The sequence below is a fragment of the Lepisma saccharinum genome, unplaced genomic scaffold, assembly GCF_977018435.1.
Source record: "Lepisma saccharinum unplaced genomic scaffold, izLepSacc3.1 HAP1_SCAFFOLD_76, whole genome shotgun sequence".
NCBI lineage: Eukaryota > Metazoa > Arthropoda > Insecta > Zygentoma > Lepismatidae > Lepisma > Lepisma saccharinum.
The window spans coordinates 1,582,940-1,594,635 of NW_028142918.1; positions in this window are offsets into that span (position 1 = coordinate 1,582,940).

An 11,696-nucleotide genomic window follows, 5' to 3' on the forward strand; every position below is an offset into this window, starting at 1 on the left:
ACCCCCCGACTATTCCAATACTGGTTGAAGATCTCCACGCTTAGAGGTGACGAAGGAAAGCGTGGGAGGGAGACCGGCAGTCGGTAGGTACGCCTATTCCCTTCATGGGCTGTTGCGCAACGGATTATTTATTTTTAGCTAAAATAACAGAGAGTTTGATTGGCTAATAATTTATACGTTGTGTTTTCTGATTGCTTTAAGTAAGCAAGATTTATATTGGCTCTATAAATCTATATAAGTCAGAGCACAGTGCTGATTTCTCACCTTTGCTGGATCGGCAGAGGAACCCATATCGCGGGGGATAGAACCTGAACGGGCTCCACCAAAGTATAGGACACTAGAAGCATATAATTTGGCGGAAAACCCCAAGTAAGGTCATAGAGTTTTTCATAGGGAATAGTTTTATCAGGTTGGTGATATCCCATTAAATTTTATATAAAAAAAAAGTTTATATAAATAACATATCTGAAATTTCTATCGTTTGTTTGCTCATATTTTAAAGCATATAAAAAATTGAATCACCTACCTGTTTTACTCGCAAGAATGATGAGATCGAATGTGTCACTTGTGGGAAACTAATTTCAAAGAATAATTTATCGATACGTAAGACAAGGTGTAACGGAGCAAATCGTTTGTTACCTTCTAAAGCCTATGCTCAATGTGGAAAATAAATCAGCATTCCAAATCTAAGTAGACATTTGAAAATTTGCAAACCATCGACCAGAGAAGAAACATTGAAAATAAAAATTGATTATTCTGAACCTGAAGCTTCTGCTCCAAAACAAATTAAATTAAATAATAAATATAAACCAGTCAGGTCAGCATTTAATGGTCGACTTCAGGATTTATCATTTACGTCGAAAGCAGGACTTGACATTCCTAGTTTCTTGCGTGAAGCGAAAACTTTTGTAGAGAATTCTCTGAAAAGTAATCTTGAAAATAAATCCATAAAAGTATACGTTGATTTATATTCCGAATATGAGAAAGCAGATGGTACAACAGAAGTTTCTTATCATCGTACCAAAAACCAGGCTCTTTATTTGGCAGATGTTGAAAATTTGGATGAGTTTTACTCTAATCTGTCTATTGAGTTAATTATGAAACATGACACTTTCGAGGCTATGGAGTCGGGATGGTCTTTATGTGGTAGTCCTCATACATTAACCGTTTACGTGAACAAATTCATGCCTTTCTCTGCATCGAGTTACGTTCCTCTACCACCGACCATTCAAAGCAAGAAAGCAGAGTTAAATATTCAAAATAACGACTCAAAATGCTTTCTTTGGTGCATCTTGGCAGCTCTGTATCCTGTTTATTGGAAAAATCATCCAGAGCAAGTTTATCATTACAAGCAGTACGAGACAGAGTTTGAAAATGTAATGTCTAGCATTGAATACCCCGTGGCAATGTCAGACATATCAAAGTTTGAGTCGCGTGCACGAGATTCTGATGGAAAACGCATTGCTATTAATGTATATTCTTATACGTCAGAAAAAACATCTTGTGCATCCCATAAGGATAAATGACATCAACGATAATAATGCTCATATAAATAATTTTCTTTTAATTCAAACAACAATATTCACCATTACTGCCTTATTCGTTCACTATCACGACTAATCAGAAGTCAAGCAACGAAGTATGCAAATCACATCGAGGTTTGTCCCAGGTGTTTGACCACGTTTAATGATCGAAGAAAATTCAATCACCAAATATATATCGCACGGCAAATTGCTATTGAAAAACGTGTCGAACATGAAATATATTGCGGTGACAACAAACCAGCTCGAATGTTGATGCCCAAAAAGAACGAAGTCGAAGAATTCAAAATGTACAAGGCTTTGTTTGAACATCCAGCCATTATCGTTGCAGATGTTGAATCATTTCTGAAGCCACTGTCCTGCAGCAAACCAAATCCAGATATTTCCTCCACAACGCCATACCAGCTCCATGAACCTAATAGTTTTGGTTACACTGTCACACGACATGATGAAATAAGTAAACCATATGTATACCGTGGACCGAATGTTATCGAATACTTTTTTGAAAAGATGGAAGAGGAGGTTGAGAAAATTTGCAGCTTCTTGCGAATATCCAAACCGATGAATTCGCTGACACCAGAGGAACAAAAAATATTTGATGAAACTGTCGAGTGTCCAGTGTGCAATCAATACTTCACAAACGAGAATCGTAAAGTGTTTCACCATTCGCACACAGACGGTCGTTTCATTAGCGGAATCTGTAATGCTTGCAACCTCAAAATTCAAAGGCCCAAATTTGTCCCCATATTTTTTCATAATGGATCGAATTACGATTTTCAACACTTAATTCGGAATTTTGGATATGACACACAAAAAATAGATATTCTTGCTCAAAATGAATAACGATACATTCCTACAAGTAAGCAAGTTAAGATTTCTGGGACAAATGAAACCATAGAGATGAGGTTTCTTGACTCATTCCGAGTGGCTCAAACCATACATTGAAACAAACACACAACATAGAACAGTTGCCACTTCCGATTTAGACAAAGATTTTTTCAAATTGATGAATAATGCTGTATATGGTAAGACAATGGAGAACGTGAGAAATCACGTGGACGTGAGATTGGTTTAATCTGAAAATAAATGCAGTAAGTTGGTGGCTGATCCTAGATTTAAATCACGAAAAATTTACAACGAGAATCTGTCACTTTTCAATCTAGATATAAAAGTGATAAAATTCCGAAAACCATTTTATGTGGGAGCAACAGTTTTAGATTTATCGAAACTTCACATGTTTCAATTTCACTACAATGTTATGCATCCTTTCTACAACGATAGCATTTCATTACTTTACATGGACACCGACAGTTTTATTTATAACATTAAAACAGCCAATCTATATGAAGATGTAAAAAATCCGTCCTTGCTTGATTATTATGATACTTCTTCCTACCCTCAACCAAACAGATTTGGAATTCCATCTAGTAACAAAAAAGTTCTAGGTAAATTGAAAGACGAGTGTAACGGTGACATCATTCTCGAGTTTGTCGGTTTGCGTTCCAAAATGTATACATTTAGAACTGAGAGCAGCATCACGAAGAAAGCTAAAGGTGTTGGTAAAAATACTGTACAAAACAAACTTTCATTTCAAGACTATATTGATTGTGTGAAGGAATTGAAGAAGCAGCTACGATTGGAAAAAAGAATCCAAAGTGTAGACCATGTGATTACAACAAACAAAGTTAGGAAAGTAGCATTAGATCCACATTATGATAAAAGATGTATTTTGTCTTGTTGGATCCACACGTTGCCTTGGGGGCACTATCGTTTAGATAGTACTAAGAAATGCATACAATGCACTTAAAAAAACAACTTATGGCTAGCAATATTTCTATCAACAAAAGCATATAAAATAACCATGCCTATGAACCTGTTTGGCTTAAGGAAGCAAGCTATGGAAGTGCCCGTGCAGCCTACGTCGTCGTCGAGTTTCAACGAACTCCTGCCTTCCATGCTATCTAAACTTAACGGTCTGTTAATTATACACTTGAATAGCATCCTGACGCAGTACGACGAGGATGTGGGCAAAACTTTCTATGTATTCAACAACAACTTGAATTATTACCGGTTCCCCATCTGCGGCAAACTGCAGTTCGGCATGAACCCCGAGAACAAAGGGGAGGACAAGGTTTCCTCAGGCAAGAACATCTATCGCATCAAGCATGATAGGATGGATGCGACTACAACGTACGATGTGTCTGCTGGCGATCGCCTGTACGTGGAGCTCTTGGACGACTACGATAAACTCATCCCTCTTTTTGTGGAGATGCGAATCACCTACCCTATAATAAATAACCACAGTAGTAACAATGCATAAAGATACTTTTGGTCACACCAAACGCGATGACCACGGCGACGAGCTTCTCATGCTCGACGTCAGGGTTAAGAAGTTGCGAAGCGACCTGCAGGCCCTGTAGTCCGCGCTCAACTCCAGACTCCAGTCAGAGATAGCCAGCCTGCAGTCTCAGTGCCTGGACCCCGTACTCAAAATTGACGCCGAGCTTAAATCGTTGCAGCAAAAGTACACCGATCTCGCGTCAATAGACAACTTTGACAACTTGGCACTGAGTGTAGGCAAGCTCCAAACCGAACTTGTGAAGCTGCAGGAAACGCAGACCGCCGATGTGGAACAGCTGAAGCGACACTTGCAGGACCAAACGAGCACCATCCAGACTGAACTGCAAAACATTATCCAGAGTATAAAAACTCAAGATGACTACAATCGCGTGAATGCCAGTATTGGCAAATTGCACGAACAGTTTCAATCGTTCGAAATTCCTACGTTGGAGAGCATCAAGGCTGAGCTTCAAACGGATGCTTTGCATGCAGCCATCAACGAAGTCAAAAATAAACTCGAAACGCTACAGGACTTCGTCGACAATCTACCTTCGTCCAGCGAGCTGAATGCCATTGCCCGTAGCGTGGCCAACATAAAACTCCAACTTGAGACCTACCAGGATTTCGGGAAGTTGCAAGGCACCATAGCCCATATTGAGGATGCTCTCGCCGTCATCAAAAATGATCTGGCAAACGTACACGAAACACTGGAATCCAAACTGCCTGGCATCAGGGATACTCTGGCCAGCTTCCAACAGCAAATCGCCAAGCTGGAAAATCTATACACCGAATCAGAGTTGTCGCATTTTCATCTCTTGATAGACGACATACAGGGTAAGTTGAAAACTTTGCAACAATTCACCCCCACCCAGGACGACATGACACAATTACAAGAAGGCATACGTGCTGCTGCTGCTGCCTCGGAGTTGGAAGCGATGAAAAAAGCTTTGGAGTCGCTCCAAAACACGGTGGCCAACCTGCCTATCTCGCAGGAACTGAAAAGCGTGAATAGGGCTCACAACCGAATACTCAAATCCGACGACATCAAAAACATCCAAACCGAAATTGAATTGCTTCGGGAGTCTGTTGCAACCTTACCCACCAACCAGAACATCAGCGAGCTACATGCCTCGTTTGCGGAAATTAGAACCCAGGTCCACGACTTCGCAACCCAGAGCTCCAAGTTGACACTTGTGGAATGTCTGCAGCAGATTATCGCCAATGTGAAAAAGCAAATTAGCAGCATAGAAGCAGGCCAGGAATCGGCCTTAACCAATTTCAGTACCCAACTACATGAGTTAAACGAAAAATTCAAGAGGCTAATTGTCGATGTGAAGATCAAGCCCGATTACGACACTGTTGTCCGTGCTATCGAGGAACACCTGGAATCGGTGAACGGTAGATTGGAGGATGTGGAGAGCGAGGTTCGAACCAATGTTAACACCTTGAACGCCAGCATCGACAATCTCAAGTGCACTGTTGTCATCGAACTGTACAGCATTCCAAAAAGGGAATTTTCCTCGCTCTGCCAAACTCTACATGCTGACTCCTGCCAAAGCCTATCACCAGTTTTCCCTCGCCGGCACACTTCAGTTCTTTGAGGTTTCATACTGGTCTTTGCCTCACGCTACTCACTACAAAACCATGACCGTGACGAACATCAGTGACGAGCCTAAAATAAGAGGAGTGGAGTTGGTCGATTTCACACACCCCGAAAGTCGCGAGACTGCCTATGCCGAAGATACAACTCAAAGTATCGAAATAGAAATAGGTGATAAGCTGTACATAGAAAACCCGGCATTGTCTCCGGCCAGAAATCCCATCCAAGCTATATTCTTATTTTCGCGCAATGTCTAGGCAGGCTATTGTGAACTAGCTGCACAAACCTGCACGGCGAAACTACAAACGACTGGCGGTAGTGACCAAAGGCATATACGACTTGTGGGAAGCTGACCTTGTGGAAATGAGCAGTGGCAAATTAAAAAAATTACATAAAATCGACAAGAGATACAAGTATCTTCTCACCGTCATAGACACATTTTCAAAATTTGCGTGGGCTTTACCCCTCAAGGCAAAAACAGGAACCTGCGTGGTGGAAGCATTCAAAACTATTTTCGATGAAAGTGGCAGGCAACCTCGGTTTCTTCACACAGACAACGGAAAAGAATTCTACAACTCTGTCTTTCGTCAATTTATTCAAAAACAAAATATTCAACATTACTCCACTTTTAGTCACATCAATGCCAGCATAGTGGAACGTTTCAACCGAACTCTCAACACACGGATGTGGAAACAGTTCACGCTTCAGGGGAATTACAAGTGGCTCGACTTACTTCCGGAACTTGTAAGCGATTATAATCACAGTGTGCATCGCACGATAAACATGAAACAGGCTGACGTCAACAAATCTGACGAGCGACGTTTAATTTCTACGGTCTATTGTCCAAAGTACAAATTTACAAGCAAGAAACCGAAATACAAAATTGGAGATCAGGTGAGAATCAGTAAAATTAAGCGTGCGTTCGAAAAGGACTTCACAAAAAATTGGAGTACGGAACTTTTCACCGTAGTTCGAGTCTTGCCCGGAAACCGTCACACGTATATAATAAAAGATAATCGCGACGAAATTCTGAAAGGAATATTTTACGAAGAGGAACTTTCTAAAACAAAATACCCCGACACGTATCTTATTGAAAAAGTATTACGTAGAAAAGGTGACAAACTGTTGGTGAAATGGCTGGGACTCGAGGGAAAAAGTTGGATAGACGCAGACGAGGTGATTGTGTAACGGGTGCATGGGATGTGGTGAGGTGACTGCCAGATTTTCCATCGGAAAGTCAGGATAGGAAAAATGGTGAGCTTCTACCCGACAACTTTCGTTGCCTCATTGTTGGACCTTCTGGATGTGGAAAAACAACGTTGCTTATTGATAATTTTCTTCTTGCACCCAACTGGTTAAACTGTAAAAACAGGCACCTGATCGTTTTCTCCAAACGTTTGGAGCAATCGAAGTATCGCCAACTGTCGAAACTGTACGAGGGACTAGGCATAGCTATATTTGCTTCTGAAGTGATACCACTAGACTGTTGTCTCGAAAATTCGGTGGTTGTTTTTGACGATGTGATCCTAAAGAACCAGAACGATATTCGCATTATTTTACTGAGGGTCGGCACAGAGGCATGGACTGCTTCTACCTTGCTCAGACTTTTTCCAAAATCCCCAAGCAGCTACTCCCAGACAATGCTAATTTTAATTGTTTGTTTCGTCAAGACTACACCAATTTAAAACACGCTTACGATGATTATGTAGGTGGGGACATAAACTACAATCAGTTTTCCAAATTTTGCTCTTCATGCTGGAACCAAGATGACTTCGGATTTGTCACAATAGACATGACGAGGGAACCTAATAACGGAAAATACAGAAACAAATTTTTTTTTTTTTAAACGTTGCAACGTTAGAAGAAACGTCTTGACCTATTATAAATAACTACATACAAAATAAAATGAAACGCAAACTTGCAGACGACAACCTGAAGCTACGTAGCTACCTGGCAAAACGGTTTAAGGGTTGGAAATCCGAGAATCGCGGAATTTACGAAGATAAAAAACTTCAGGACCAACCTATCATCGATGCCATCAGTGGTCTTGGTAAAGAAATCAAAGATGTCACCGAGCAAAACAAAGAGTTAATCAACGAGCTTGTGCCACTTACTGTTCGAAATTATACCATACCCACACCGATATCCAGCATTCACACTACTCCGTTCGAACTTGCTCCGGCTCCGAGACGTCAGGCCCTAAGCAGTACCCCTTCGGACAAGCTAGTCGAGCTGGGTCCGTTGGCGAGGGATTACCTAAGCACCGGGAAATACGAAAAAGACGAGGTATTCGGATTATACCCGACCATGGAACATAACGAGGGTGTGATTTGGAAAATTGGAAAATCGAAAGTCACATTCGAGGGCGACGACGTAAAAATCAATTTGGGCTAGAAGAACATCTGGACTAGGTATCCTGGCACCGTGGGACTGTGGGAACTTATCACTAAGAAGCAACCTAAAGATTATACAGATGAGGATTACCAAAGGTACACAGAAATTTTAATCATGACGGACGCCCTGTACCAAAACAACGATGCAACACAGAATCGCGTGGAATCTAGCAGTGGAGAAAAGTACAGGAATCTCATCAAGCCAATATGGACCCAGCTCAAGACTGGCAGTGGTGTCAAACTCTACAATACCCTACCTAAAGAGTTTGTTTGTTTAGACGACGTAAGGAAGCTTGTAGATCGATTGCTGGTTATCGCAGGCGAAGAAAATGCAGGCAATCGCAACTTCCACAACGAGAAGGTGGGCATCATTGACATGATTAGCACCAAGCTTAGCAACTTCATTGTCAACGACAGCAAGGGTATAGGCACCTCATCAAAATCATCAACACCCTGCCTCCCAAATTCTGGAATATAGCCGAGGGTCTAGGTTTGGTGAACGATATTATCAACAAGCTACCCTTCGAAATGCACCTGCCAGGTTACCAGTACTGCGGTCCGGGTACCAAACTCGAACAGCGACTGGAGAAAGGAGACAAGGGTGTGAACCCACTGGATGCAGCATGCAAGGATCACGACAGTGCCTACAATACTCACACAGATCTCGATGCACGTCACGATGCCGACAGGAAGTTGGAGCATGCAGCTTACGGGAGACTCGTCAGCAGAGATGCCTCGCTAGGTGAACGGGTTTCTGCATTGGGTACGACCATCGCCATGAACACAAAACGAAAATTGGGTTGGGGGCTGTAAATAAATAACACCCTGTGAAAAAAAAGCAACTTGTATAACCGACCTATTAGGGGGGCAAAGCCTTACCTTTTCGCGATATATATAAATAACTTACTATCACCTTGAAACCCAAAGGTGTCGTTTACCAAATACCTTACGCAAACCTCAAGTCTATCGGAGCTCTTGCTGGATTGCTCACCAAAAAGCAGCGCGAGAAGAAACATTCCTCTCTGGCAAAAGGTCATGGAATGAAATTGCTGCGTAGCATTCCTCAGTTGAGGAGGTTACAAGGTTCGCGATAGCAGCAGCAGAAGACTGGAGGTTTCATATTCAGCATCCCGGCTATCTTGGCAGCATTGGGCGCTGTTGGCAGCTTGGCAGGAGGCAGTGCCGCCATTGCCAAGACCGTCATCGATTCAAAAAAGAATAAAGTCGAGTTGGAAGAGCAGAAACGCCACAACCTGGCTATGGAGAAAAAGGGAAAAGGTGTGACCAAAAAGCGAAAGAACAACCTCGAAGCTTTGAAAAAGTTTTTAAAAAAGAAGAGCCCCTGTACAACTTCGATATTGAATCTCTCATCGAATTGTTGTGGGTCAAGCACTTCAGGGGCGTTTTCATGTCTAATTCTCTACCTTCTGTTGTGAAGAAAAAAGAGTGTGGCGTGGTTAACCTGGACAGTTACGAAAATCCGGGTACACATTGGATATGCTACCTCAAAGCCAACAACAACAACATAGCATTTGTTTTCGATTCATTCGGAGGCACGCCACCTGCTGGGTTGGTAAAGTATCTCAGTGTTGCCAACCTCTACTACAATGACGAACGCATTGAGGGTTTCAGCGATGTGAACTGTGGCCATCTCTGCGTTTCCATGCTTGTCTTCCTCTCGCAATTAAATAACCCAACAATCGAGGATTTCCAGAAAGCATTGTGGCACCTGAAGCACTATGGGAGTATTCCATCTCACAAACGAGACTTCTCTTCTGAAACTCGCATTGCATGACGATATCATCTATCCTAAATCTATTGTTCTTCGCGCATTCTACAGCATGTACCTGATACCTAACGTGACGGTACACAACAATACCATTAAAATTGGCAGCTAGAAAATTAGCATCACCCCTGGCCAGTACAACCTGTCTACCTTGCAGGCTCAATTACCAAGAAGTGTATTGCTGTCGCTAAATTCTGTAACTCACAGGGTAGAACTGGTGTCTGCCACGGAAACCGTAGACCTGGGTACCATTGGAGAGCTTTTGGGATTCGGGAACAACACAAAGCTCGAACCTGGTATCAAGCACATCGGTGCTAACATTCCTAAATTTCTAGCCATCGAGACTCTGAATATACATTGCAATGTGGCAGAAGGTATGGTCAGTAAATCCTCGGACGGCATCCCAGGGAGTCACAAGCAAACAGGTATTATCGCTACGTTCAAACCAAACTCTGAGTTCATGGAGCCAATTATCTACACACCCTCCCCACCGATATACTTTCCTGTATCTCGTAATCGCATAGACAACATAGAATTGGCAATTACCAGCGAGAAGGGAGAGGTGGTTGATTTTGCAGGAGCCCAAACCACTGCCGTCATGGAGATTAACATATAATTAATAACCATCATGGAGCAAATCGAAAGTTACGAGTTACAGTCCTTCTCTCCCAATCGTCGCACGTTTGCCAACCTTAACGAAGCGAATCGAGAGATAGAATACGACGTGGACGTCGGGGACGGATTCATTCACCCTCACAGAGCCGATTTGTATATCAAGTTTGATGTTGTGAAGAGAGACAACGGAGAAACATTCTTTGCCAATGCAAATTTAAGACTCGTAGATAATTTTGTGCCGTACTTATTCTCGCAGGTGGAAGTTAGAAAGCATGGCACCGTCATCGATAGGGTTGACTACCCCAGGATTACCTCTACAGCTGTGGGAACACTGAAACTCTCCAAGACCGATGCAGCATACTACCAGGCAGGTGGATTCGAAGCAGGTACAAAAATCAAAACTCAAAGTCACACGGTACTGTTTCCCATGCGCCTGCTTCCAGGCTTCTTCTCCGACTACACAGAGATTATGTGGAAGGGTGGTTTGCACGTCACTTTTCGCAGAAGCGCAAACAACAACAATGCGCTGATGCGTTACAGCACCTTGAGTGCAGACGGTTCAGCAATTCCCAACACACTACCCGATCCTGCAAAGTGCATCATCCAGTCCATGGAGCTGCGCATGCCCGTAGTGGAATATGAAACTAACTACGCTCTCAAGTACAAAGCAGACATTTTGAAGAATCCCCAAGTACCCATCCAATTTTACGGTTACCAGTGCGTGCAGAAACCTGCTTCCGGCAACCATTTTGAATTTGACGTGACCACACAGTTTAACAGTATTCGGTACGATATGCCAGAGTTTGTGGTCGTGCTCTTCCAGACGGGGGAGGACAACAACCAAGAAAAAGACTCGAGCCAGTTCGACAATTGCAAGATCAAGAACATCTACCTCAAAAATGGCAGGAACGAGATATTCCCACGTGAGAACTACAACCTGAACATTGCAAACAACGACTACCTGAAACTGTACGAGGCATACACAGCTTACAAGGGAGTGACCTTCGGCAACGTGGACGTGTACTACAACCCCAATGAGTTCATAGCTCGCAGACCCATGTTCGTCATTAACACATCGAAGAGAAAGCAGGTGGTTGTTAACGATCGCACCAACATCAAGATTGTCTGTGAGTTCCACGATGCTCTGCCTGCGAACACACTGTGCAGCGTCATCCTTATTGCAGAGAAAATTTTTGTGTATGATGTCAAGAATGAAAGAATAACTGAACAGTTTTAAATACAAAAAAATTGGATAATTCTATAAAAAATACACGGACCTTAGATCCAAAACATTCTTCACACATAAAAAAATCACTATCCTATAGAAATTTGTGGCAATAGTGAGTAGTGCCAACTTCTATTTGTAGGTTATCTTCGCCTGTGAAATATCATGTGGTGAAATTTTTGTGGAGTAGTTTGGC